The following is a 24,061-nucleotide window of genomic DNA, read 5'->3' on the forward strand; positions in this document are numbered from 1 at the left end:
CCCTCGAGCATGGGTGTGTGTGTTTGTCCTTAGGATAATTTAGGTTAACTAGTGTGTAAGCTTAGATTTCACACACATTTGAACATTTTTACTAAAACAGGATCCTTCCTCAACTTGGCACATAAAAGACCAACGGCGAGCTTCAACATATCTTCAGTCTTCTGGAATGACATTAATACTTTATGTATTTTTGTAATTCCTTAAGCAAGCCCAGAATATGGTTTGTCTGTAAACTGTGTCCTATAACAATGCGTTACGTTTCACAGGGAGTTCAAGAACAGATAGTAAGACAAGGCTTCGACATTCGACATTACTTTCACACACTTTTGCAGAAATACAACGCTATACAAAAACCGGATGTCGCTGATCATAATGAATTAAACCTTCACACGTAAAGCACATTTCACTGAAAGAGCTCTTCAAGCTACTGTGCCTTGTACAAGTTCGATCATATCTGCAGAAAGACTGCTCAAAATATGCTCAAAATATCTGTTTGAGCCTGTTTACTGTCTTTGGTCTCCCTCTACAGTTCCCTTGCCCCCACCCCCCTCCGCACGCACGCACGCCGGCAAGAGCGCACGCGTGCACACACACACAAACACACACACACACACCGGCGCGCGCGCCCGCACGCACAGTTCCCTCAATCAAATTCCTCAGGCATCATTGTCATCTGGTCGCAGCCTGCAAGGTTGATTGCGGCCGTCTTTTTAGTAACCAGGTCGAGGTTTGAATAATATAATACGTCCTTATTCCCAGAGACTTCGCCTCACAGCTGTTGTTCTGGTTACAAATAACACGCTTCTTGTCCTTAGGATACTGTACTGTGTTAATGCTTTCATAAGCAGTGGCCACGCCAAGAATATGCGTTGACGGAAAGAAGTCCGAATACCAAAATAAAGAAATTAATGTAGAGTAATGAAATTTCTGGAATATGTTTGTTGATGGCTATACAAGGGCGACGTACTTCAGGACGATATTCTGGAAATGGAAGAGAATGTAGATGAAGACGAAATGGGAGATACAATACTGCGTGAAGAGTTTCACAGAGCACTGAAAGACCTGAGTCGAAACAAGGCCCCGGGAGTAGACAACATTCCATTAGACCTACTGACGCCCTCGGGAGAGCCAGTCCTGACAAAACTCTACCATCTGGTGAGCAAGATGTATGAGACAGGCGAAATATCCTCAGAATTCAAGAAGAATATAATAATTCAAATCCCAAAGAAAGCAGGTGTTGACAGATGGCAGTTATAAGAGTCGAGGGGCATGAAAGGGAAGAAATGGTTGGGAAGGGAGTGAGACATGGTTGTAACCTCTCCCCAATGTTATTCAATCTGTATATTGAGCAAGCAGTAAAGGAAACAAAAGAAAAATTCGGAGTAGGTATTAAAATCTATGGAGAAGAAATAAAAACTTTGAGGTTCACCGATGACATTGTAATTCTGTCAGAAACAGCAAAGGACTTGGAAAGGCAGTTGAATCGAATGGACAGTGTCTTGAAAGGAGGATATAAGATGAACATCAACAAAAGCAAAACGAGGATAATGGAATGTAGTCGAATTAAATCGGGTGATGCTGAGGGAATTACATTAGGAAATGAGACACTTAAAGTAGTACAGGAGTTTTGCTATTTGGGGAGCAAAATAACTGATGACGGTCGAAGTAGAGAAGATATAAAATGTAGACTGGCAATGGCAAGGAAAGCGTTTCTGAAGAAGAGAATTTTGTTAACATCGGGTATAGATTTAAGTGTCAGGAAGTCGTTTCTGAAAGTATTTGTATGGAGTGTAGCCATGTATGGAAGTGAAACATGGACGATAAACAGTTTAGACAAGAAGAGATTAGAAGCTTTCGAAATGTGGTGCTACAGAAAAATGCTGAAGATTAGATGGGTAGATCACATAACTAATGAGGAGGTATTGCATAGGATTGGGGAGAAGAGTAGTTTATGGCACAACTTGACAAGAAGAAGGGACCGGTTGGTAGGACATGTTCTGAGGCATCAAGGGATCACAAATTTAGCATTGGAGGTCAGCGTGGAGGGTAAAAATCGTAGAGGGAGACTAAGAGATGAATACACTAAGCAGATTCAGAAGGATGTAGGTTGCAGTAAGTACTGGGAGATGAAGAAGCTTGCACAGGATAGCGCGGTTCCAGACTGTAGTATATTTATTTAGGCGACATGTTTAAGTGATTAACACCGCAAGATCACAGAATTCAAGGGCGAGATATACCACAGCAAATTTGAAATGCTGGTACGCCAGAATGTTGAATGTCAGCATGCAATCTTGCTCGCATGGTGTTTTACAAATGCCGGATGTCAGTTTGTGGGATAGAGTTCGATGCCTGTTGCATTTGGTCGATCAATACAGAGACGGTTAATGCTCGAGCTGGCGTCCAGTGATATCCCATTTGTGCTCGATTAGAGACATCTGATGACCGAGAAGGCCTAAGCAACATATCGGCACTCTATAGAGGAAACTGAGTTACAAAAGCGGTACATGGGCGAGCGTTATCCTGTTGAAAAACAAGCAGCACAACAAATCCAATCACCAGACTGATGTACAAATTTGCACTCAGGGCGAGTGTGATAACCACGAGAGTCTACATCTACGTGATTACTCTGCTATTCCCAATAAAGTGCCTGGCAGAGGTTCAATGAATCACCTTCAAGCTGACACTCTACCGTTACACTCTCGAACGGCGCGTGAGAAAAACGAGCACTTAAAGTTTTCTGTGCGATTCCTGATTTCTCTTATTTTAACGTGATGATCATTTCTCCCTATGTAGGTGGGTGTCAACAGAAGGTTTTCGCAATCGCAGGAGAAAACTGGTGATTGAAATTTCATGAGAAGACCACGTCGCAACGAAAAACGCCTTTGTTTTAATAATTGCCACTCCAATTCACGTATCATGTCTGTGGCACTATATCCCCTATTTCGCGATAATACGAAAAGAGCTTCCCTTCTTTGTACTTTTTCGACGTCATCCGTCAGTCCCACTGGTGTGCATTTCAAACCGTACAGCAATACTCCAGAATAGGTCGGACAAGCGTAGTGTAAGCAGTCTCTTTAGTATACCTGTTGCACCTTCTAAGCGTTCTGCTAATGAATCACAGTCTTTGGTTGGCTCTACCCACAACATTATCTATGTGATCATTCCAGTTTAGGGTATTACTAATCGTAATCCCTAAGTATTTAGCTGAATTTACAGCTTTCAGATTTGAGTGACTTATCGCGTAATCGAAATTTACTGAATTTCTTTCAGTACTCATGTGAATAACTTCATAATTTGCTTTAGTCATGGTCCATGCCACTTTTCACACCATAGAGATATCTAAATCATTTTCAATTCGTTTTGGTTATCTGAGGACTTTACAAGACGGTAAATGACAGCATCATCTGCAAATAATCTAAGAGGGCTACTCAGATTGTCTCCTATGTCGTTAATATAGATCAGAAACAAAAGAGGGCCTATAACACGTCCTTGGGGAACGCCGGATATTACTTCGGTTTTACTCGACGACTTTCCGTCTATTATTACAAACTGAGTCCTTTCTGACAGGATATGACGAATCTTTTGTTAGAAGACGCTTGTGAGGAACAGTTTCGAAAGCCTTCTGGAAATCTAAAAATCTGGAATCAATTTGACATCCTCTGTCGATAATAGTCATTACTTAATGAGTGTAAAGAACGAGTTCTGTTTCACTGTTTCACAAGAACGATATTTTCTGAATCCGTGCTACCTGTGTGTCAATAAATCGTTTTCTTCGGGGTAATTCATAATGTTCGAACACAGAATATGTTCCGAGATGCTACTGCAAATCGACGTTAGTGATACGGGCCTGTAATTCAGTGGATTTCTGCTATTACCCATTTTGGGTATTGGTGTGACCTGAGCCATTTTCCTCCTTTCAGCGAGCGGCTGTATATAACTACTAAATATGATATGAAGCTGTTGCATCAGCATACTCTGAAAGGAACCTGACTGTTATACAAACTAGATCGGAGGTCTTGTCTTTATTAAGTGATTTAAGCTGCTTTGCTACACCGAGATTATCTACTTCTATGTAATTCATCTTTGGCAGTTGTTCTTGATTGGAATTCAGGAATATTTACTTCGTCTACTTTGGTTAAGGTGTTTCGGAAAACCGTGTCTAATAACTCTGCTTTAGTGGCACTGTCATCAGTTACTTCACCGTTGTTATCGCGCAATGAAGGCTCTGGTGTGCTTTATATATGACCAGAATCTCTTTCGGTTTTCTGCCAGATTCAGAGACAGAGTTTCATTGTGGAAATTATTAAAAGCAGCTCGAACTGAAGTACGTGCTATACTTCGAACTTCTGCAACTCTTTGTCAATATTGGGGATTTTGCGTTGCTTCTGCAGTAGCGATCTGACCTGTTATGAGTATCTGCTGTCATTAAAAAATAGGACCGCAGACGATAACCCCAGATATACACTACTGGCCATTAAAATTGCAGATGATAAACGGGTATTCATTGGACAAATATATTATACTACAACTGACATGTGATTACATTTTCACGCAGTTTGCGTGCATACATCCTGAGAAATCAGTACCCAGAACAACCACCTCTGGCAGTAATAACGGCCTTGATACGCCTGGGCATTGAGACAAACAGAGCTTGGATGGCGTGTACAGGTACAGCTGTCCATGCAGCTTCAACACGATACCACAGTTAATCAAGAATAGTGTCTGGCGTATTGTGAAGAGCCAGTTACTCAGACGTTTTCATTTGGTGAGAGATCTGGAGAATGTGCTGGCCAGGGTAGCAGTCGAACATTTTCTGTATCCAGAAAGGCCTGTACAGGACCTGAAACATGCGGTCGTGCATTATCTTGCTGAAATGTAGAGTTTCGCAGGGATCGAATGAAGGGTAGAGCCACGGGTCGTAACACATGTGAAATGTAACGTCCACTGTTCAAAGAGCCGTCAATGCAAGCAAGAGGTGACCGAGACGTGTAACCAACGGCACCCCATACCATCACGCCGGATGATACGCCAGTATGGCGATGGCGTATACACGCTTCCAATGTGCGTTCACCGCGGTGTCGCGAAACACGGATGCGACCATCATGATGCTGTAAACAGAACCTGGATTCATCCGAAAAAATGACGGTTTGCCATTCGTGCACCCACGTTCGTCGTTGAGTACACCATAGCAGGCGCTCCTGTCTGTGATGCAGCATCAAGGGTAACCGCAGCCATGGTCTCCGAGCTGATAGTCCATGCTGCTGCAAACGTCATCGAACTATTCGTGCAGATGGTTGTTGTCTTGGAAACGTCCCCATCTGTTGACTCAGGGATCGAGACGTGGCTGCACGATCCGTTACAGCCATGCGGATAAGATGCCTGTCGTCTCGACTGCTAGTGATACGAGGCCGTTGGGATCCAGCACGGCGTTCCGTATTACGCTCCTGAACACACCGTTGTGCCAACAGTCATTGGATCTCGACCAACGCGAGCATCAATGTCACGATACGATAAGCCGCAATCGCGATAGGCTACAATCCGACCTTCACCAAAGTCGGAAACGTGATGGTACGCATTTCTCCTCCTTACACGAGGTATCACGACAACAACGTTTCACCAGGCAACGCCGGTCAACTGCTGTTTGCGTATGAGAAATCGGTTGGAAACTTTCCTCGTGTCAGCACGTTCTAGGTGTCGCCACTTTCGCCAACCTTATGTGAATGCTCTGATCATTTGCATATCACAACATCTTCTTCCTGTCGGTTAAATTTCGCGTCTGTAGCACGTCATATTCGTGGTGGAGCAATTTTAATGGCCAGTAGTGTATATGCAGTGTGTGTAGCACGCCGATAGTTTGGTTTCAGGTCCTCAAGTGACCTCGTTCTAACCAACAGATGGTCATCACTGGCACCGAGGCAGAACTAGCTTACATTGAAAAACACAACGGGTCTCCATTCTGCCCTACAATGAGCTCCCGCCGGACTCCACTGAAGTCGCAAATGGCTGCGATTTGGGGTCAGTGGAATGCACTGTACAGGGCCCTGGCTCGGAGCCCTCCTTAAAGTAAATGATTTGTAACAGTTCTTTGTGCCACAGTTGTGTCAACTGCCGCACAAATTGCTGTTGCAGATGCATTACGATGCGCCAGAGCCATAAGCCTATCTCTATAGTCTTCACTCTCGGTAGTGCCACGCGGCCGTCCGGACCCCAGTCTCCTTGCGACCGTACATTCCCGTGACCACTGCTGCCAGAAATCATATAGGGTGGCTACATTCCTGCCTAGTCTTAGTGCAATATCGCAGAAGTAACATCCAGCTTCTCGTACCCCTCTTGCACGACCTTCTTCAAACTCACTAAGGTGCTGAAAACCGCGATTTTGTCGCCTGAAAGGTATTCTTGGCAACATCAGCTCACCACGTCCAGCCTCATAGGTAACGACAGTTACAGCGTGCATTTAAAGCAAACCTGATTTGCATCCTCAGACTGACGCTACTAGCGCCTATCATATGCGACTGGAGCGAAATTTGAATAGGCGTCATCTTTCAGATGTAGAAACACTCCTACCAACTTTCGTTTACGTCGCACAACTCCTTCAGGGTGTCGCGTTTTCTTCCGTCAATGTACAGGTTGATTCAAAAAGATTACCACAACTTTAAAAATGTGTATTTAATGAAAGAAACATAATATAACCTTCTGTTATACATCATTACAAAGAGTACTTAAAAAGGTTTTTTTTTCACTCAAAAACAAGTTCAGAGATGTTCAATATGGCCCCCTCCAGACACTCGAGCAATATCAACCCGATACTCCAACTCGTTCCACACTCTCTGTAGCATATCAGGCGTAACAGTTTGGATAGCTGCTGTTATTTCTCGTTTCAAATCATCAATGGTGGCTGGGAGAGGTGGCCGAAACACCATATCCTTAACATACCCCCATAAGAAAAAATCGTAAGGGGGTAAGATCAGGGCTTCTAGGAGGCCAGTGATGAAGTGCTCTGTCACGGGCTGCCTGGCGGCCGATCCATCGCCTCAGGTAGTTGACGTTCAGGTGCTTGAACCAATTTCAGACGATAAGGTTTCATAACTAACGTTTTTCGTAGGACTCTCCATACAGTTGATTGTGGAATTTGCAGCTCTCTGCTAGCTCTGCGAGTCGATTTTCCTGGGCTGCGAACAAATGCTTGCTGGATGCGTGCTACATTTTCATCACTCGTTCTCGGCCGTCCAGAACTTTTCCCTTTGCACAAACACCCATTCTCTGTAAACTGTTTATACCAATGTTTAATACACCACCTATCAGGAGGTTTAACACCATACTTCGTTCGAAATGCACGCTGAACAACTGCCGTCGATTCACTTCTGCCGTACTCAATAACACAAAAAGCTTTCTGTTGAGCGGTCGCCATCTTAGCATCAACTGACGCTGACACCTAGTCAACAGCGCCTCAAGCGAACAAATGTACAACTAAATGAAACTTTATTGCTCCCTTAATTCGCCGACAGATAGTGCTTAGCTCTGCCTTTTGTCGTTGTAGAGTTTAAAATTCCTAAAGTTGTGGTATTCTTTTTGAATCACCCTGTAGTTTGCAGCATGCCTTGAACTTGGGGATAACTAATTGTCGTTTTTCCTAACACTGTTTGCAATTCCTTTAAGTGTGTAGGATTGTTTAGTGTCCACTGGTAGTAGAATGTTGGACTGAGAACTCTTGACCTTAACCTTCCTTGTTAAAGTATGTTCACCTTGGCTTGTTTGTCATGTTTTGCTTATCTGGCTAAAGGAAATACAGAAAGGATTTCATATTAAATTACGCAAAATATCTACACTAAGTGATCAAAAGCATCCGGACATCCTGAAAAACATACGTTTTTAATATTAGATGCATTGTGCTGCCACCTACTGCCAGGTGCTCCATCAGCGACCACAGTAGTCAACATACATCGCGCCGGCCGCGGTGGCCGTGCGGTTCTGGCGCTGCAGTCCGGAACCGCGGGACTGCTACGGTCGCAGGTTCGAATCCTGCCTCGGGCATGGATGTGTGTGATGTCCTTATGTTAGTTAGGTTTAAGTAGTTCTAAGTTCTAGGGGACTTATGACCTAAGATGTTGTGTCCCATAGTGCTCAGAGCCATTTGAACCATTTTTGAACAGACATCGCGAGAGAGCAGAATGGGGCGCTCCGCGGAACTCGCGGACTTCGAACGTCGTCAGGTGATTGGGTGCCACTTGTGTCATACGTCTGTACGCCAGATTTTCACACTCCTAAACACCCCTAGGTCCACAGTTTCCGATGTCATAGTGAAGCGGAAACGTGAAGGGATACGTACAGCGCAAAAGCGTACAGGCCGACCTCGTCTGTTGGCTGACAGAGACCGCCGACAGTTGAAGAGGGTCGTAATGTGTAATAGGCAGACATCTATCCAGACCATTACACAAGAATCCCAAACTGCATCAGGATCCACTGCAAGTACTACGACAGTTAGGCGGAAGGTGAGAAAAATTGGATTTCGTGGTCGAGTGGTTGCTCATAAGCCACACATCACGCCGGTAAATGACAAACGACGCCTCGCTTGGCGTAAGGAGCGTTAATATTGGACGTTTGAACAATGGAAAAACGTTGTGTGGAGTGACGAATCACGGTACACAATGTTGCAATCCGATAGCAGGGTTTGGCGAATGCCCGGTTGACGTCATCTGCCAGTGTGTGTATTGTCAACAGTAAAATTCGGGGGCGGTGGTGTTATGATATGGTCGTGTTTTTCATGAAGGGGGCTTGTACCCCTTGTTGTTTAATGTGGCACTATCACAGCACAAGCCTACATTGATGTTTTAAGCACCTTCTTGATTCCCACTGTTGAAGAGCAATTTGGAGATGGAGACTGCAGCTATCAATACGATCAAGCACCTGTTCATAATGCATGGCCTGTAGCGGAATGGCCGGCCGCGGTGGACGAGAGGTTCTAGGCGCTTCAGTCCGGAACCGCGCGACTGTTACGGTCGCAGGTTCGAATCCTGCCTCGGGCGTGGATGTGTGTGATGTCCTCAGGTTAGTTAGGTTTAATTAGTTATAAGTTCTAGGGGACTGATGACCTCAGAAGTTAAGTCCCATAGTGCTCAGAGCCATTCGAACCAATTGTGGGGCAGGCCGGGGTGACCGAGCGGTTCTAGGCGCTGCAGTCTGGAACCGCGCGACCGCTACGGTCGCAGGTTCGAATCCTGCCTCGGGCATGGATGTGTGTGTTGTCCTTAGGTTAGTTAGGTTTAAGTAGTTCTACGTTCTATGGGACTGATGACCTTAGAAGTTAAGTCCCATAGTGCTCAGAGCCATTTTGAACCAATTGTGGCGGAATGGTTGCACGACGATAACATCCCTGTAATGGACTGGCCTGCACAGAGACCTGATATGAATCCTATAGAACACCTCTGGGATGTTTTGGAACACCGACTTCGTGCCAGGCCTCACCGACCGACATAAATACCTCTCCTCAGTGCAGCACTCCGTAAAGAATGAGCTGCCATTCCTGAAGAAACATCCCAACCTGACTTAACGTATGCGAGAGTGGAAGCTGTCGTCAAGGCTGAATTCCAGTATTACCGATGGAGGGCACCACGAACTTGTAAATCATATTCAGCCAGGTGTCCTGAGACATTTGATCACATAGTGTATATAAAAGGTTTTTTTATAATTTTATAAATTTTGTGGATCCACAACTGTTTTCTTGTTATCAACATCTCCTTTAATAACATGTTGAGTTAAACCAAAGACTGTGTTAACTTTTATTCAAACATCAAAGAAAGTTTTGCATTACCTCGGTTCCGAGACTTCCGACTCCTGTACAGAAAGCTGGAATAGTGATCAAAATAAATATTAAGACCGCCCTCTTTATTGCTCTTGAAAACCACACATTGCATGTTGTGCCAGCATACAGCCAAACCTACAGTGGTGGTGGTCCAGACTGCTGTACACACTGGTACCTCTACAGTACCACATCCTCTTGCATTGATGCATGCCTGTATTCGTCGAGTCATACTATCCACAAGTTCATCAAGGTATTGTTGGTCCAGATTGTCCCACTCAACGGCGATTCGTCGTAGATCCCTCAGAGTGTTTGTGGGGTCACGTCGTCCATAAACAGCCTTCCCAATCTATCCGAGGCATGTTCGATGAGCTTCATGTCTGGAGAACATGCTGGCCACTTCCTGGAGGAAGTAATTTACAAGATGTGCACGAAGGTGGAGCGAATTGTCGTCCATGAAGACGAATGCCTCGCCAATATGCTGCCGATACGATTGCACTATCAGTCGGAGGATGGCATTCACGTATCTTACAGTCGTAATGGTGCCTTCCATGACGACCAGCGGAGTACGTCGGCCCCACCTAATGCCACCCCGAAACAGCAGGGAAACTTCACCTTGCTGCACTCGATGGACAGTGTGCCTAAGGCGTGCAGCCTGACCGGGATGCCTCCAGACATGTCTCCGACTATTTGATGTGTGTATTTGTGACATTAACGAACTGTCAACAAAGACCACCATCAGACGTGGTTTCCCCAGCCAACCATTCTCTTGCGCCTTGTAATGCACAGTTTTTCTGTTTCAAACATTACCGTGGTCTTGGACTGGTATATCTATGCGGAATAGTTCAGTACATCACTTTCCATTGCGTGTATGGAATCTTGGCTGATCCTGATGTAGAGTCTGAAAAATTTTTAGTTGTCCATTCTGCTTCTTAATAGTCGATCACTGTGTGTCTTTCAATAGACATGAAAGGTACTGGTCACCACCGGCGTTAGGCTGCAAAGATTGTTTCTTAGAGCATATGATCTATGGCTATGCACGTCGTAGACACACGGAAGCAGAAAAATGTCTACTATGACGGGAAACGTCACACTGGGTAAAACGTATGAATGTGTCAAGAAATATGCAGTATCAATACGAACTACTCATATTTGCTCTTCCAGATTCGTTCTCACCGGGATGATTGGTATTATTTCGCAGAAACAATCTAAATTTTAGTACCAGGACTCCTTTAAAGAGCTCAAGCTTGTGAGAAATGAATTTCATGATGTAATCTATAACGTCAAACAACATGAAAAAGCACCAACTACATTCTAACAAATGTTAGAAATGAGAAACGATTTTCATAATTTAAGCTGTAACGTCAAACAATAGGAAAAAGCACTAGCTACATTCCAACAAATGCCAAAAGAAACGTTCACTTCACTGAACTGAAGAAACTCAGTTTTAAAGATTGCAGTGGCCACTGGAAAATTGCGCTGACCTTTACACAATTTTAAGACCTTCAGAGGTTGGTCGCCCTCTAACCTTCAGACTAACGCAATGCTTTTTCATTCAAAAAATTTTTGATGTATCTTTGCAAGAAATAGAAAGTACTCAAATTTTTCAAAAAAACGTTCTCGAGGTGCTACGGCAGCCACGCGATGAATCGTTTAAGGCGTCGTGCTTTGCATGTGTACTGTGCTGGAGCGGTCGCCGTGTACACAAGAAATTAACGTTTGGGGAGACGCGGTCGGTCAGGCGAGAAGCTCGTTAGGGAATGCGGAGGCGAAATTCTCCTCTCACCTTTCGACCTTTCCTATCTCGATCACCGCCGTATCGATCTTTGAGGGGGTGGTTTGCGTATCTTACGACGCTCCCAATACTTGAGGCGTACTTTGGAGGTCGTAAGTCAGGTGCTCTATTTTTCACTGAGTCAAGCGTGGTAACTACAAAAACATGTTAATTGAAAGTAAGTAGAGACAGATATTGTCGTAATGCTGACCGTAATCAAGAAATGAGAACTCTTCTCCAAACCAGATTGTCAAGAATTAACCAAAAATAGTTTAAATGTGAAATACACATAATTAGAAATGTTGTGAATTTTAAAACTTATTTATTTTGAATAAAAAAGAAAAAAAATGCCGAAGATTTTACAGATGGTAACAAAATTTTTAATACGGGTCAGTAATACTTCCTGGTCACACAAGTACTTGGCATGAATCTGACAGACTATCCACGAGAGTTATAAGAGATGTAATACTGCAAGAGCTGTAAGATCAGTCGACACCGTTACTGAGATATGTCATAGGCCGTCGTGCTGGATCAAGATACTTGTATCGCGAATTTGTATCCAGTTAGAGGTAAAATCTCTCACTGTACAATTACTTTTTTAGGATATCACTCTTACAGTTAGTGGTCAGGCCGGGCTGTACGAGATACGGTCTATTTTGAAGCGCGGTTCTTTTGGGCTAAGTTCCAGTGCGCTAAGATGGTCGGTTGGTTTGGGGAAGGAGACCAGATAGCGTGGTCATCGGTCTCATCGGATTAGGGAAGGATGGGGAAGGAAGTCGGCCGTGCCCTTTCAGAGGAACCATCCCGGCATTGGCCTGGAGTGATTTAGGGAAATCACGGAAAACCTAAATCAGGATGGCCGGACGCGGGATTGAACCGTCGTCCTCCCGTATGTGAGTCCAGTGTCTAACCACTGAGTGCGCTAAGAGTGAGGCAGAGATGTTGTGGCACTGAAAATAATTAGGAGGGATTTCCAGTACTTGTATTGCACTTACAATCAAGGAAAGGCCTCTGAAAGATGTGGTCGGTATCGGAGGATTTCAGGTATTTAAATTTGTTTCCATTCCAATATACCCACTCGGAAGCGTGGTCGCCGAGTGGGTGCCCGTGTATTGTGGCGGAAATTATCTTCGTCTTTACAGGACCGGTATTACTAAGAAGTAGAGAAAGTGGTATCGGTATGTAATACTGGAAAACGTACCAATAGGTAGTGGCTTAGAAAGCAAGGTTTCATCCAAGAACACTGATATGTAAGATTTAGTATGAATAGTAAAGTATATGGAAGAGCTTTATCGACCTAAATAAATAATTATAATATTATGTAAAATATTGTTTTGTGTTTATGTTCTGCGAGTACATGTTAACAAAATATTTAAAGAATGATTTCTGATCTGTAAGAAATCAGTACGTGATTTTAATTTTGTGCGGAAGCCAAAATAGTTATTGATATTGAGGATGATTGATTTTTGATTGTTGAGAGTAGTGTGTGTGTGTGTGTGTGTGTGTGTGTGTGTGTGTGTAGTTACGGTGCACTGTGGTGGTTGTCTTCATTACGAAGTGGCCTCGAGACATCTGGATGACTTAACACAGACAAGAATAATCGGTAAACTGGAAGGAGGTCGAAGTGTGACGACTGTATACGAGGACTTTGGTATTGCTCACAGCAGTGGTTCACATGCACGAGGACTCCGTTTAAAACCTTCGTGATCGTCCTTCACAATCATAACGAGGAAAATTATGTGCTGGTATCGAAATCATTTATTGTTACATGTGGATCTAGAAACATTTTATGACTCTGATGGTTTTCAGTTTATTAAACGGAAAGGTGAGTTGCATATCAGTTTAATGTACACTACTTTTTTTGTTCCTTTGAAGATGGTTGCTATGGTACAAAATAAACAATAAATCTGTGCGACCGGTGGCAAACATGGATTTGTTATAATAAACCAGAAACCTCCCCATACCCGATTGTTTAAGGACACGAATTCCTATGAATAAAACAGCTGAAGACGCGAAAAATCCTAATGATGTTGCTTTTATTAGTTTAGGATTATTCATAAATATACTAATTGAAGAGTAAAAGCCAAGGTTTATGACATTAGTTCTCCTGAAATGTGTCTGCCGTAGTGATATAATTTTTCAGGTACATTCAGTGGTATATGACGGAAATATCTGTAAATTTTTTTTGCGCATAGAGCAATTACTAGAGAACGAATACAATAAACCAAAGCAACTGATATTGAAGTTTCACAGTGTGAACAGTGAAAATTTAGTAAATGATTACCTTTCATTATTTTGAGGAGGATGTCAGTGAAAATGTTTCGAAAACATTTGAAATTAAATTAAAATATGTTGGATAACGGTAAGTGCTCTCATTCTCAAATATTGGGTGAATATAGCCTTAATAATTTGCGCCGCGTGAGTTACCCTCTGCCTCAACACATATACATTATTTCTAACCTTAATTCTTGACTTCTTGTCTTAAACATTAAACGTAAGGAGTAAATTATGACAGCATTTTGAGTCATCATTCTTCCAACAGCTTTGATGCGTCCCGAGACGAATTCCTCTCCTGTGCCAATTTCTTTATCTCAGAGTACCTCTTACTTCTTACATCTTCAAATGTTTACTGGATGTATTATAATCTCTGTCCTCCTCTACAGTTTTGCTCTCTACAGCTGCCTCAAGTGTCATAGAAGTTATTCCCTAATGTCTTAACAGATATCCTATCTTCCTGTCCCTTCTTCTTGTCAGTGTTTTCCACGTATTCCTTTCCTCGACAATTCTGCGGAGAACCTACTGATGCCTTACCTTACTAGCCAACCTAATTTCCAACATTCCTCTGTAACACCATTTTCAAAATTTTAGATTCTCTTCTGTTCCGGTTTTCCCACAGTCCATGTTTCACTAATATACAATGCCGTGCACCAAAAGTACATTCTCAGAAATTTCTGCCTTAAATGAAGCCTATGTTTGTTAGTGACAGACTTCTCTTGGCCCTTTTTGCCAGTGCCAGTCTACTTTGTATGTCCTCCTAACTCCCTCTGTCATAGATTATTTTGCTGCCTAGGTAGCAGAATTAATTAACTTCATCTACTACGTTGTCATCAATTACGATATTAAGTTAGTCGTTGTTCTCGTTTTTGCTATTTCTCAATACTTTCGCCTGTTCTCGGTTTACTCTAAATGCATCTTCTGTACTCGCCAGACTGTTTATTCCAATCAACACATCCTGTAATTCTTCTTCAATTTCACTGAGGGTAGTAACGTAATAAGCAAATACTATCACCTTAATTTTATTCCCATCATTGCTTTTTCGATGTGTACACTAAACTGACAAAAGTCATGGGATAGCGATACGCACATATAAAGATTGTGGTAGCAACGTGTATAAACGGGCAGCGCTGTGGCGGAGCTGTCACCGTACTCCAGGTGGTTCATATGAAAAGGTTTCTGACGTACTTATGGCCGCACGACGGGAATTTACAGCCTCTGAACGCAAGATAGAAGTTGCAGCTAGAAAGAAGCGGCATTCCATTTCGGTAATCGTTAGCGGATTCAATATTGCTTGATCAAGAGTGTCAAAAGTGTGGCGGGAATACCAAATTTCAAACATTACCTCTCACCTTCACTTAACGACCGAGAGCAGCTGCGTTTTGTCTAGGGTTGTCAGTGGTAACAGACAAGGAAAACTGTGTGAAATACACTACCAGCCAATAAAATTGCTACACCAAGAACAAATGCAAATGATAAATGGGTATTCATTGGACAAATATATTATACTAGAACTGACATGTGATAACAGTTTCACGCAATTTGGGTGCATAGATCCTGAGAAATCAGTTCCCAGAACAACCACCCCGGGCTGTAATAACGGCCTTGATACGCCTGGGCATTGAGTCAAACAGAGCTTGGATGGCGTGTACAGGTACAGCTGCCCATGCAGCTTCAACACGATACCACAGTTCATCAAGAGTAGCGACTGGCGTATTGTGAGAGCCAGTTGCTCGTCCACCATTGATCAGACATTTTCAGTTGGTGATAGATCTGGATAATGTGCTGGCCAGGGCAGCAGTCGAACATTTTCTGTATCTAGAAAGGCCCGTACAGGACCTGCAACACGCGGTCGTGCATTGTCCTGCTGAAATGTGGGGTTTCGCAGGGATCGAATGAAGGGTAGAGCTATGGGTCGTAACACATCCGAATGTAACGTCCACTGTTCAAAGTGTCGTCAATGCGAACAAGAGGTGACCGAGACGTGTAACCAATGGCACCCCATACCATCACGCCGGGTGATACGCCACTATGGCGATGACGAATACATGCTTCCAATGTGCGTTCGCCGCGATATCGCCAAACACGGATGCGACCATCATGATGCTGTAAATAGAACCTGGTTTCATCCGAAAATAGGACGTTTTGCCATTCGTGCACCCACGTTCGTCGTTGAGTACACTATCGCAGGCGCTCCTGTCTGTGATGCAGCGTCAAGGGTAACCGCAGCCATGGTCTCCGAGCTGATAGTCCATGCTGCTGCAAACGTCGTCGAACTGTTCGTGCAGATGATTGTTGTCTTGCAAACGTCCCCTTATGTTGACTCAGGGATCGAGACGTGGCTGCACGATCCGTTACAGCCATGCGGATAAGATGCCTTTCATCTCGACTGCTAGTGATACGAGGCCGTTGGGATCCAGCACGGCATTCCGCATTACCCTCCTGAACCCACCGATTCCATATGCCGCTAACAGTGATTGGATCTCGACCGATGCGAGCAGCAATGTCGCCATACGCTAATCCGCAATCGCGATAGGCTACAATCCGACCTTTATCAAAGTCGGAAACGTGATGGTATGCATTTCTCCTCCTTACACGAGGCATCACTACAACGTTTCACCAAGTAACGCCGGTCAACTGCTGTTTCCTCATGTCAGCACGTTGCAGGTGTCGCCAACGGCGCCAACCTTGTATGAATGTTATGAAAAGCTAATCATTTGCATATCACAGCATCTTCTTCCTGTCGGTTAAATTTCGCGTCTGCAGCACGTCATCTTCGTGGTGTAGCAGTTTTAATGGCCAGTAGTGTAATTGCATAGATCAATGTGGGACGTACGACGATTGTATCCATTAAGACTGTGCGGCGAAATTTCGCATTAATGAGCTAGGGCAGCATACGTTGCTAACAGTTCGCATCAGCTCCAGGTCCTCTCCTGGGCTTGTGGCCATATCGGTTCGACACCAGACAACTGAAAACTGTGACCTGGTTCATATGGGTCCAGATTTCAGTTGGTAAGAGCTGATGGTACGGTTTGAGTGTGGCGCAGACCGCACGAAACTATGGACGCAAGTTGTCAACAACGTAATGTGCAAGCTGGTTGTAGGCTCCATAATGGCTGTGTTTGCATGGAAACGGCTGGGTCCTCTGGTCCAACTAAACTGATCATTAACTGTAAATGGTTATGTGCAGCTTCTTGGACACCATTTGCAGCCATTCATGGACTTCGTGTTACCAAACAACGATGGAATTTTTGTGGTGGTAAAGCGCCGTGTCACCGAGTGACAACTGTTTGCGACTGGTTTGAAGAACATTCGGAATAGTTCGAGCCAATGATTAGGCCACTCAGGCCGCCCACCATGAATCCCATCGCATAACTAAGGGACATAATCGAGAGGTCAGTTCGTGCACGAAATCCTGCACCGGCAACAATTTCGTGATTATGGATGCCTGTAGAGGCAGCATGATTTGATATTTCTGCAGGAGACTTCCGAAGACTTTTTGAGACCAAGTCACGTCGAGTTGCTGCACTACGCCGAGCAAAGGGAGGCTCGAAACGATATTAGAAGCAATACCTCAGTGTGGATGGAATAATGACACAAAGACTACAGCCCTGTTTTACACCCTTTTTAATCCGAACGCTTCGCTCATTGTCTCCCACTCTTATTTTTCACTCATGGTTCTTGAACACGTTGTTTATTATTCGGCATTCCCTATGGCTTACCCAGAACTTCGAACATTTTTCACCATTTTACATTGTCGAACGCTTCTTCCAGTTCCATAAAGCCTATGAATGAGTCCTGATTTTTCTTCAGTCTTGCTTCCTTTACCAACCGCAACGTCCGAACTGCTTCTTTGGTGTCTTCACCTTTCGTGAAGCCAAACTGGCCGTCATCCAACAGGTCCTCAGTTTCTCTATTCTGTCTGTTATTCCTGTGAGCAACTCGGATGCATGTGCTGTTAAGCTGACTGTGCGCTAATTGTCGCACTTGTCGGCTGTTGCAGTCTTCGGAATTGTGTGGATGATGTTTATTCAAAGTTTCAATGGCGTATCGTCAGTCCCATATATGCTACACAGCAACGTGAATAGTCTTTTTGTTGCCGCTTCCACCATGGTATTAGAAATTCCAATGGAATCTGATCAGTCGCTTCTGCCTTATTTGATCTTCAGTCTTCCAAAACTCTTTCACATTTAGAATCTAATACTGGATCCCCTATCGACTCCAGCTTCTTCACGTTATCAGGCAAGTCCTTCCCCTCATGAACGTCTTCACAGTCACCATATATCGCTCTCTCGTCTGCATTTAGCAGTGGAATATCCATTGCGCTCTTAATGTTACCACCCTTTTCTTATTTTTGTATTCGGTCAATGATTTTACGAAGTAGTGAAAATCAGATGGACACCATCCAACTGAAACTGTGCCTCGTTTTAATCATGTAGATTACAAAAATAAATTGTTCGGATACTTTCTGACTTATCCTTGTATACTGCTTCAATATACGCCATTTCTGGGGTGTAAGCAGTAATCAACATTAATACCTGGTTGGTAGCTGAGGGCTGCGATGGACACCAGGGAATGCTTCGATCACCACCTGCTCTGTGTGGACCTATCACACCCTATCTTTGAAACCTGGGAATAGTCTCTGACGGAGTATCACCTGACTACATTCTCCGCTCGTGCCGTTCTGATGCAAAATGCAGCAATAATACCACGCCAAGGGCGTCTATACAATAGATAAAGACCTGAGATATTGAGTATTTTTAATATTTTGGAAGACAAATGGCGTCCTGTAAGTAGCCATAAAAGATTACAACGCCGACCCTCTGAGAACCTGCGCAATATTGACTTTTAAATCATTTCATTGAAAGAAAAACCCCTGACTTCACTGCATTTTTTTTCCTTTCCTTGAGAGCTGGAAGGAGCAAGGGAAGGAGAGCAGGGTCGCGTCCTCCCCTTGCCTCCGGGTATGGGCGCTCTTGCGACACACACTTCGCTTCCCATCATATCTGCACACGGAGATGCTCTCTTAAAGGAGGCAGAGGATTTTTTTACGTTCGTGCATAACTTCGTAGAATTTTTGTTTTGCATATTCGTATTCCGGTTCCTGTGGGTTTATTTATCGATTGTCATTCCTTATTTTTGGTTCACTGATGCTATTTGAGTTAAATTATTGTCCTTTTGTCATCTGGAGATTGTGAGTGGAGCTGTGAACGCTAGAAAATGGAGTGCCAAATGGAGAAATCGGAACATTTCCGACATACTCCTCTAACTGAGGTAAATAGGAGGGGTGACAGAAGCAGAGGCAGCCAGAAACATTTTCACCGTGTATGGGGATAATGACAGAGCACAACCGCAGGTCAAAGGCGCCTTGCCACGGTTCGTGCGGCTTCCCCCTTCAGAGGTTCGAGTCCTCCCTCGGGCATGGGTGTGTGTGTTGTCCTTAGCCTAAGTTAGATTAAGTAGTGTGTAAGCCTAGGGACCGATTACCTCAGCAGTTTGGTCCCATAGGAAGTTACCACCAGTATGTATAACAAGACAGTACAACAAGAAAATGGTTTCTCGTTTAAAAGAGGATCGTTTTGACATTAGTGACTCTCCACGTTCAGGAAGACCTTCAGTGATGGAAGAAGATCGTTTAACCGCATGAATCCACCATGATTCATGTAATCTACTCGAGAACTAGTTAATGTGATGAACTGCGATCATTCTACCACCTGAGGCGTAGCGCCGTATAACGATCCTGCCTTGGAGGCGGTTAAGTGGGAGATGTGTCTCAGAGCTGGATAGTGACAGATGGTGTCGTGGGACTGGACGCGCACGTAGTTTATGTATCAGCCGATAGAGGACAATACTGGATAGGGGGAGTGTGATTTTAGTTTCGATTGTGCCCACTAGAGTGCACTAAAGTAATAGAATGTTTTTCACAAACTGTTCTAGTATTTTCATAAAGTGTTATTATGTCTTTTTGTGTATGTAAAATGTTATACATGTGTTTCAGCAGTATGAATGATGCGTGAGTGTGGTTTAAGGTTAATACAAAGATAATTGTTTAACGAGTTATGTAGTGGGATTTAGTGTGGGAACATTTCGAAGTAGTACGGATATGGACAAAGGGGATTTTTGTACAATAGATCTGTAAAGTAAGTTTATGTTAAAGGGAAAGTTAATTCAGGTATAACTAACAATAGTAAATAACTTTATGCATAAGCAAAAATTCAGCACATTATCTAATTACGTGGGTAAAAAGCGCAGTCGTTAGGTTTACTATTTGCAACTGGTTATTGGTGAAAAGCGCGGATTGACGTGGGAGAGTGTTGTTTTGCTATTGACTGTTGAGTAAACTGACCAATGGTAAAGCAATATTCTTCGCGCGCCTTTCTCTGCTGGTAGAGAAGACTTAGAGTATTCTAAAGAAGTGCGGGAGTCTAGCCACGAAACAGGTCGGACGCGTGTAGTAGTAGTTCCGATGGAAACGATAAGTTGCCGGATCTAGCAGTGTTTCATACATCAAAAGTGTTGGAAAGTGACTGCATAATTATTCCGATGTGTGTGTAGAAATTTCGGAAATTTTAAGTGAATTTTGTGACAAGAAAAGACATATATTCCGCGTGGCGTATTGAGCAGGTCGGTGGCTAAAAACTGTGACTGCATTTGGTACCGACGGACTTAATATTTGACGAGCATTATCAATCATTTTTGTAGTTATTAAGTTTTCGGGAAATGCAACACCATAAACTTGCTAACGTGAGTGAAAAGGATTATGAGTGGCTGTGTTAAGACTAGCACGGGCTTGGAAGTGATACTTGTTCACCTAAGTTTCAGAATATATTAATTGAGGACAAAATTTACAAACATTCATTTGTGTAAAAACTTTCTCCCGAAACGTAGATCAGTGACTTAAATTGCAGCCTGGTTCACGTCGAAGTACAGTAGGTTTCACTCGGCTTTCCTACTGATGATCTGCTGAGACAATGTTCATAGGTGGGTGCAGGTCCGTCGTAAAGGGACGGAAAGAACCGCGTGACATTTTCTGTGGTGTAAGTTCAAAAATCTGGTGTATGGGTGCCGTAGGCTCTAAGCCAAAGTCACAAAAATCAGCGGGTGGCGATATGTGCACCTCTTCTGTCTCGTCGTCAATTGGCTCATGAACAGCACTGACCATTCCTTTCCCGTATCGTTACTGTTGAGGTGAAATGGTGTCTTTAGGCTTATGTAAGGAAAAGAAATGAATGGTTAATCGCAAACGAAGCAACATCTCCCCGTACAAAGACCTGCGCGCTTCCATAAATGATGATGTCATGCAACTGGTGGAACAGCGACGGTGAGGTGTACTAAAGTGCTTCCGCGAGGTGTAAACATCACTGCTGACAATCAAAATATCCACGGGTGTGCTGCCGGTCTATAGTGTCCAACGGGCACAATATTTCGGCGATCATACATGTCGCCATCATCAGGTGAACTGACGGACTGAGCTCCTGTGAACGTGCCGGCACGGAGATCCGCACGCTATGGCTGCTCAGAGGGAACTGGGTTCGGTCGCGGCGGCGGCCGATTTAAATACCCTCCGCCCGCGGCGCGCTCCCTCCGCCGTCCGCGCCCCGCGCCGCGGTCGCGCGGTGGAACAGATTGCGACGGCGTCTGAGATGACGCCGGTGTGATGGCTCTGTCCGCCGTGGTCGTCACAACTATACGTTTGCTCGATTTACTCTTGATTAACCCAATCGCTGGTTCCCAAGACTTGCTAAGATTATAGCCACAGTCACGGTTTATGAGGTTGTCATTGGTGCGAATTTCGATGGCCTCTCTAACAACGCTGTCCCAGTATCTCGACGTCTGTACCAGAATCCTCGTGCGGTCATACTCCATAGCGTGATTTTCCGACAAATAATGTTCAGCGACCGCCGACTTGCTCGGATACATCAGTCTAGTGTGCCTCAGGTGTTCACGGCATCGATCCTCGACGGTACGCGTCGTCTGACCAATATACGACTTGCCACATTGACACGGAATCTGGTACACGCCAGCCTTCCTCAAATCGAGGTCATCTTTGGCCCTCCCCACCAGTGCACGAGTTTTATTTGGAGGACATAACACAGTTCCGACCTGGTGTTTCTTCAGAATACGGGCGATTTTTCGCGAGAGTGCGCCTGTGTATGGAATAAATGCGGTGCCTACCTCCTCCCTCGTGACTTCATCCATCTCAACAGGTTGTGCTGCAGTGGTTGGGCGGAGAGCACGTTGAATCTGCCACTCTGAGTACCCATTTTTTCGAAATACAGTTCTCAGGTGTTCCAATTCCTGGGGTAGACTCTCTGCGTCAGAGATAGTGCGCGCCCTATGTACTAGAGTTTTAAGTACCCGGTTCCTCTGTGAAGGGTGGTGGCAGCTGTCTGCGTGCAAATACAGATCAGTGTGCGTTGTCTTCCGATACACCCCATGACCTAGGGTGCCGTCAGCAATCTGTTCCACCGCGCGACCGTGGCGCGGGGCGCGGGGCGCGGACGGCGGAGGGAGCGCGCCGCGGGCGGAGGGTATTTAAATCGGCCACCGCCGCGATCGAACCCAGTTCCCTCTGAGCAGCCATAGCGTACGGATCTCCGTGCCGGCACGTTCACAGGAGCTCAGTCCGTCAGTTCACCTGATGATGGCGACATGTATGATCGCCGAAATATTGTGCCCGTTGGACACTACAGACCGGCAGCACACCCGTGGATATTTTGATTATCAATTACGCCGGGAGAAACTCAAGAATCATATCACTGCTGACATTTGCTGTCAATAATTGAGACGTAAAAGAGAGGTGCCGCGAACACAAGCGCCATACCGAATTACGCCAGGCCACCAAATCAGCCGTGGCTGACCATTGTATAAAGACTGGCCATACTGTGGACTATGAAAAAACAAAGATACTCTGTCAGTCCTCCTACCGCTGGGACTGCGTTACTAAAGAGGCCATCGAAATCCGACTACAGGACGATCTAATTAATAAAGACAGCGGCCTTCAACTTAGTCAGGCTTGGCACCCTGCACTCAGTCTTGAGAGAAAGATGCGGTCCCAGAGACGTCTTGCAGACGCAATCCAAGAACAACGACGAGAAAGACTGTGCGAAGTGATCCTACTCCACGATAACGGCCGCCCACACTCTGCTAGACTGACAAAAAACACTGTACAGTATTTGCTCTGGGAAGTCATTTCGCACCCACCTCGTTCATCTGATCTTGCGCCCTCAGATTTTCATCTTTCCAGCTCTCTATCGAACAGACTTCAAGGATCTTCCATTCCAGATGAGAATACCTGCAAACATGGCTCGACGATTTCTTCGCCTCAAAACCACGTGATTTCTACAGTCGCGGAATCGAAAAGTCGCCCCAGCGTTGGCAGACTGCTGTAAGTGCTGAAGGAGAATACATTGTTGGCGACTAACGTTTCTTTTATGTGTATTTGTTGTGTTCATTAAACTTACGGAAAAACGCTACGAACCTATGCGCCAACCCAACAGAACAGTCCACAGTCACCTATTCACCACAATCACTTACACACACTCACTGGTCATATCGGACTCGAGAGTCCATTACCGCAGCAACGTATTTTCGCCATCTGTCCCTGTCTTGGGCTATTTCCTTCCATTCACCTTCAATACCTAGGCTCCTCAAATCAGCATTCACATTGTCCTCCCATCTACGCCTTGGTCTCCCCACAGGACGTTTTCCCTCTAAGTGCCCTACCAGTACTCTACGTGCTGCCCTGCCCTCATCCATTAGAGCTACGTGACCCGCCCATCGCTGCCTACGTGATTTAATAATACTGATTATGTCAGGGATTGAATAAGAGTTTGTGAACCTCTTCGTTATGCAGTTTTCGCCACTCTCCGCTAATGTCATCCCTCTGTGCTCCGAAAACTTTCCTCAAAATTTTGTTTTCAACTACTCGAAACGGCTTTTCATTTTGCACTGAGAGAGACCAAGTCTCACACCCATACAGCATAACTGGTAGAATAATAGTTTTGTATATTCTAATCTTTAAATTCCTAGACAATATCCGTGATGAAAGTAATCTATTCAGTGAGAAGTAGCACGCATTTGCCGCCCATAATCTCTTCTTCAGTTCGGATTCAATCTCATTTCTCGAAGTGATGTCCACGCCTAGATACTTAAATGTGTTCACTTTTTCAAATTGCATGTCTCCAACTCTTAACATTTCCTGATCTACTGCTGTT

The sequence above is a fragment of the Schistocerca cancellata genome, chromosome 3 (genome assembly GCF_023864275.1).
Source record: "Schistocerca cancellata isolate TAMUIC-IGC-003103 chromosome 3, iqSchCanc2.1, whole genome shotgun sequence".
Lineage (NCBI taxonomy): Eukaryota > Metazoa > Arthropoda > Insecta > Orthoptera > Acrididae > Schistocerca > Schistocerca cancellata.